Source organism: Cynara cardunculus (genome assembly GCF_001531365.2).
Source record: "Cynara cardunculus var. scolymus isolate 2C chromosome LG 3, CcrdV1, whole genome shotgun sequence".
In the NCBI taxonomy this organism is placed as follows: domain Eukaryota; kingdom Viridiplantae; phylum Streptophyta; class Magnoliopsida; order Asterales; family Asteraceae; genus Cynara; species Cynara cardunculus.
In genome coordinates, this window is record NC_037530.1 from 2,653,661 (window position 1) to 2,659,660 (window position 6,000).

At 43.3% G+C, this 6,000-nt stretch overlaps 1 protein-coding gene across 2 annotated transcripts in view; it reads right to left on the reverse strand.

The window, feature by feature from the left end:
• Positions 1-793: 793 nt before the first annotated feature.
• The window catches only part of LOC112509294 (RNA pseudouridine synthase 2, chloroplastic), a 12,937-nt gene continuing 7,730 nt past the window's right edge, over positions 794-6,000 (reverse strand). The window contains exons 8-9 of one of the 2 annotated variants that reach the window (XR_003068817.1): positions 948-1,157; positions 794-852 (exon numbers count right to left, since the gene is read on the reverse strand). The gene's annotated coding sequence lies outside the window, so the exon portion shown is untranslated. Of the gene's footprint in view, positions 1,158-6,000 lie in introns of both variants that reach the window. The other variant, XM_025114168.1, reaches the window with a different exon arrangement.

The following is a 6,000-nucleotide window of genomic DNA, read 5'->3' on the forward strand; positions in this document are numbered from 1 at the left end:
TGTGGGACCCGGAAATTTTGATAAAAAGCTTCAGAGAGATTTCTAATACAACCGATAAATATTGAGGTTTTTTAAGTTGTTGAGTTGGCTATGATATGACAAGAAAAACACTGTGAATAACCTTAAAAGTGAAAACAAGCATTAAAGAAAGCTTTAACAGAGGGAAAATTGCATGAAAAAAATAACGTACTTTAACTTGATTTCTATTTCGGGTAACGCACTTCCAAAACTTTCATTTTGGTACCTAAGATGTAAAGTTTTAAACATTTAAGTACCCGGGTAACTGGTTGAATCATTAAACGGTTACCATGTTGATGTGGTATCCAACTCAAGCGTTGTTTGACAGTTGTTGACTGGTTTGGTGCAAAATGATTAAGAGACTCTCATGATATAATGCAAAATAAAATATAATTGTTTACAATGAAATTAGGGCGCTAAATGGTTAAGGAAAACCCAGGATACAAAATCATTCAGAGGGTTTTAGAACGATTAAGAGATCGATTTTTTTTTTTTTTTTGCCAAACAAGATTCACCTCTTAACAATTTAGAGGTTGTATCTTAATGGAACTATTAAGAGGTAATCAAACAATCCCTCGGTATTATTTACTGAAGCATTAACCGGATACCACATCACTCGCCACATCAACCGGTTACCAAGGTACTTAAATACTTAAAACTTTATATCTTAGGTACCAAAATAGAAGTTTTGAAAGTACGCTACCCAAAATCGGAATCAAGTTAAAGTACGTTACTTTTTCATGCAATTGCCCTTTAATAAACAACAATTTTCAGTCGTCGCTTACCCGAACAATGCTCTTACTCGGTTAGTGTGTTGATACATGTTTTTTTTTCCTAAATGAATCATAAAGATTAGATGTCAAATCTAGAAAAAATATGCAATGCATGCATAGTGTTGTCAGTAAACAATGAAGAAGCAGGCTTGATACCTGAACAAGCAATGCAGATTGCAGTCTGCCATTATTAACACCTCTAACCCACAAATTCAATGCAGCCATCAACTAACAGTCCTTTTCTTGCCTTCCTCATGAAGTTGAACAGTATACCATATGTGCTGTTTCGCTTTCGATTCATAAGAAACAAGATCTAGAGCGGAATGCCGAAAATGGATGACCAAAACTTTATCGGATCCCTCTGGTCTGCAAATCCAATTAGATACAAGTTAAGTTACTTGATCATGTATAAATGCACAATTGTCATTTTGCTTTAGATTTAGGGGTCATTTACCAAACACTTGCTGAGTAGGCGCTTACGGCTTATTGGGTGAGCATGACGAGGGCCAAGATCTTACACGGTAAGAGGCATAGCAAGAACCAAGAATCTTATGCGGTAAAAAAGGGAGAAGACACTTGGTCACTTAGGGCCTGTTTGTTAGCAGCTTAATGGGCTTACAGTTTATTCAGTCAGCTATACATGACTGTTTGGTAGTGAATTATTGATATAGAAAGTGATTTATTCAATAAGCTTTTACGAGGGAGCTTTATGCAAAAAACCAAGTTTTTTTCCGAACATCTCCCTCCCAATGGAAAACATGCTACTAAAGGGCCTTTGGCCTAGCAGTATCGTAGCCTTTGGCCTCCTAGGAGATCAGAGGTTCAAACCTCACCATATGTTTGGGGGGGGGGTGAGTTTATTTGTTGCGTCTGTCTTATATAAATATTATATACCTAAAAAAAATGAAAAACATGCTCCTTCCATCAATGAAAAACTCACCGAAACAAAAATCTTCCAAATCCATACAGACTAATTAATCCACACTGACAGTTATCCATACAGGACTTGATATAAAACCAACTAAACAGCCTCTAACCTGGTTAGCGCTTATTAGATAAGAAATGATTACCAACAATTCAATTTGATGGCCGAGAATGTTACCCAATAATGTAAGTGAGGGAGGTGACTCTTACTGATATGTAAGCGCTTACCAGGTGCCACTTACCTTACCGGGTGAGCGTGGCAAGGCCAAGAATCTTACCCGGCGAGAGAGAAGATTCTTATCCAGTTAGTGCTTGAAAGTAATCGTGTTTTCCTTTTATTATCTTTTATATACATCAACCGAATATATATACAACTGAGAGGCTACAAATTAGGAAATGATCTCCACTCATTTAGGGGTGATCAATGACATAATAAACATCCTAAAATAAATGAGGCTAAACTCAGAAATAGCTAATTTACAGCTAATACACCCCCTCAGTCTGAGCAGTGTAGGGACGAATGCACAGACTGGACCGAAAACGGTTGAATAGRTGACGCGGAAGCCCTTTGGTGAAGATGTCGRCGTATTGAAAATCGGCTGGAACATGTAAAACTCGGACAACACCAATTCGGACCTTTTCTCTAACGAAGTGAATATCGAGTTCCACATGTTTTGTACGCTGATGTTGTACGGGATTGTCAGATAAGTAGACAGCCGAGATATTGTCACAATAAACAATCGTAGCCTTGCGAGCGGGAACATGAAGTTCAAGAAGTAAGTTGCGCAACCAGCTCGTTTCGGCAACTGTATTTGCAACTCCACAGTATTCGGCCTCGACGTTGGATCGAGGTATGGTCGGCTAACGTTTTGACGACCAGGAAACCAAATTATCTCCTAAGAAGACACAGTATCCGGAAATGGAGCGCCGCGAATCGGGGCACCCCCCCAATCGGCATCAGAATAGGCAATAAGATTCATTGATTTGGAGGGTGAGATATGGAGACCATACGTAATTGTTCCTCTAAGGTAACAGAGTACTCGTTTGAGGAACTGGAAGTGTGGATCTCGTGAGGCATGCATGAATAAGCAGATTTGTTGTACTGCATAGGTAAGGTCCGGACTCGTGATGGTAAGATACTGTAACGCACCTGCCAACTGGCGATAATGTGTCCCATCAGGTAGAAGTTGACCACTTGTGGCACTCATTTTGGGGGAAGTGTCAACAGGAGTGGAACTAGGCTTACAATCTGCCATATGAGCTCGAGATAGGATCTTAGAAGAATAATTTTCTTGAGAAAGAAATAAGCCGCCGTCTTTGCGAGTAACATTGATCCCAAGGAAATGATGAAAGGTACCTAAATCTGACATAACAAACTCACGAGATAAAAGAGCAATTATATCAATGAGAAGACGGTCATTAGAGGCCGTGAGAACGATATCGTCAACATACAGCAGCAAGTAGGCCATGTCACTTCCCTTTTTGTAGACAAATAGGGAAGTATCACTAACGGTATTCCGAAAACCACACTTAGTGATATAGGTGGCAAATCTGTCATACCACGCGCGAGGGGCCCGTTTGAGCCCATAAAGAGACTTGCGTAACCTGCATACATAATTAGGGTGAGTGGCATCGGTGAATCCCGGAGGTTGAAACATATATACCGTCTCATTTAAGTCCCCGTGGAGAAAAGCATTTTTAACGTCGAGTTGGTGAATGGACCAACCCCGGGAAATAGCGAGACTGAGCACCATTCGAACTGTGGTCGGTTTGACTACGGGACTAAATGTTTCATCACAATCGATGCCGACCTGTTGACATTTCCCGTTAACGACCAATCGGGCCTTGTAGCGTTGTAAGGTGCCATTTGCGTTAAACTTGTGACGAAATAACCATATGCACCGGATAATGTTCGCATCAGGGGGCCGAGGTACCAAGTCCCACGTGTGATTGTCCATTAGAGCTCGATATTCTTCATTCATGGCATCGCGCCAGTGTGGATCGGAAAGGGCTTTGATGTGGGAATTTGGTATGGGAGAAGGTGAAGTATGTGTGTCTGTATGTAGGTTAAGAGAAGAGGCAGAAGTTGTTGCTCGGGAACGAGTGATCATGGGGTGGGTTGATGCGGGTGGCGGCGGCGGTGGAGGTGGTGAAGGGGGTGACGGTGGTGGTGGTGCAGCGGTTGAAGAGGGCTGCGAGGAGGTTGTCGGGACATGTGTATTTCGACGGTGGTAGGTATGGATGATAGGAGGTTGTTGGAGAGTGGGAGATGGGGAAGTGTGTTGGGTAGGTGGTGGGGAAGTGGCTGCTGGGTCAAAGATGGTAGGAGATGGATCAGATTCGAGGAAGGAGTAGTCAGATGGAGTAGTGGGATGTTTAACAAAAAAAGGAAAAGAGGTCTCGTCGAAAATGACGTGACGAGAGAGGAGGATCTTGCCAGAAAAGAGGTCAAGGCATCGATACCCACGAAAGTTGGCGGGGTTATCCAAGGAAAACACGAGTGGAGCGATGTTCCAACTTGTGTTTCCGAGTCGCAGTCGTGTTAGGATAACAGGCACACCCGAAAACCCAAAGGTGATCATAGGAAGGGTGTCGATGATAGAGGGCAGTCAAAGGGGTGGTGAATTTTAAGAGTTTGGTGGGGAGAATGTTGTGGAGATAGCACGCGGTATGTAAGGCTTCAACCCAGAAATGGGGTGGGAGAGATGCGTGTGTGAGAAGAGTGAGCATGATCTCGTTAAGTCTACGAATCATACGTTCAGATTTCCCATTCTGTTGGGAAGTATGAGGGCAAGAGAAACGAAAATGAAGACCGTTTGTTTCAGCAAAAGATTTGAAATTTTGGTTATCGAATTCACCCCCTAAGTCACATTGGAAATCTTTAATTTTGAGACTGAATTGGGTGTGGATGTATTTATGAAACTGAGAAAATTTGGAAAAAGTTTCAGACTTGAATTTGAGCGGAAAAACCCAAGTATATTGCATGAAATCGTCAATTAAAACCATGTAATATTTATAACCTGCTTTGCTAGGGATAGGAGATGTCCATAAGTCGCAATGCACAATATCAAAGGGTAAAATAGTAATAGACGTAGAATCAGAAAACGGTAATCGTTTGTGCTTTGAAAGTTGACAAGAATTGCAAACAAAAGATTTATTACGTTTAGAACATGGAATAATGTTATTCGAACTAAGAACATCTAAGACAGGAGCACCGGGATGTCCCAGGCGATCATGCCAAAAATCTCGAGCACTGGAGGTGAAAAAGGTGGCGTTAGTGACCGGATACGAGAAAGGATAAAGACGAGTGGAGCTATTGTGACGGGACAACATCTAACCACTCTGGTAATCCTTCACAGAAAACCTATTAGGATCAAATTCAATGGACACATTATTATCAACAGAAAATTTACGAACGGAAATGAGGTTCTTAATGATGTTGGGAGTGTAAAGAATGTTGTTTAGGTGAAGGTTACGTGTGGGCATGGGAATGATGGAGGAACCCGATCCACGAACTGGCACAGAAGCACCATTACCAACAAATATCGAGCCAATGGGACAATTTAACGAAGGTGTAGAAATCTTACCTTGGTCACCCGTGAGATGGTCAGTTGCACCTGAGTCCATGTACCATTGATCATCAACCGGGTCCATGGTCATCGTTTGAAGTGCTTCACCAAGCTGAGTTGGCTCGAGAGGATCAAAGGTAGATAGATTGGCTTGGTTCGCCGCTGGGCCAGAAGGTCTTGGGCCGGACCTGTGATGTGTAGGTGGACCGGGAGGCGCGGGCCAGACTGGCATAGAAGATCTACCCCATGGGGAGGCCCATCCCGGGTTGGTGGGATACGGACATGGCGGAGGGTTCCAATAGGCCCAATTGGGCAGCCGAGTGGGCTGAGTGTTCCACGGCGCATGAGCTGATTGAGGCTGGCCGGAACCACGCCTAGTGGCTGTTGAGGAGGATCCGCTGGAGGAGTTATTGGGCCGCCTATGTCCGGGCCTGTTGTTGGGGCGTCTTCTGTTGACAGGATTGGAAGGATCGGGCTGAGGTTCTGCGGATACGGTAGCCATGGCAGTTGGTGTAGTCATGGTTTCTCCGGCAGTCTGTCGATGATGCTCAAATTCGAGCATACTACATGCAGTCTCCCACGTGGGAAGACTTTGATTGATATACGAGGCCACGGTATCGTATTCCGCCGGGAGTCCTCTAACAAGCTGAAGAACAAGTCTTTGATCATTAACCAGACAATCCACGTCGTTGAGTTGGCTGCCCAATTCTTTGAGT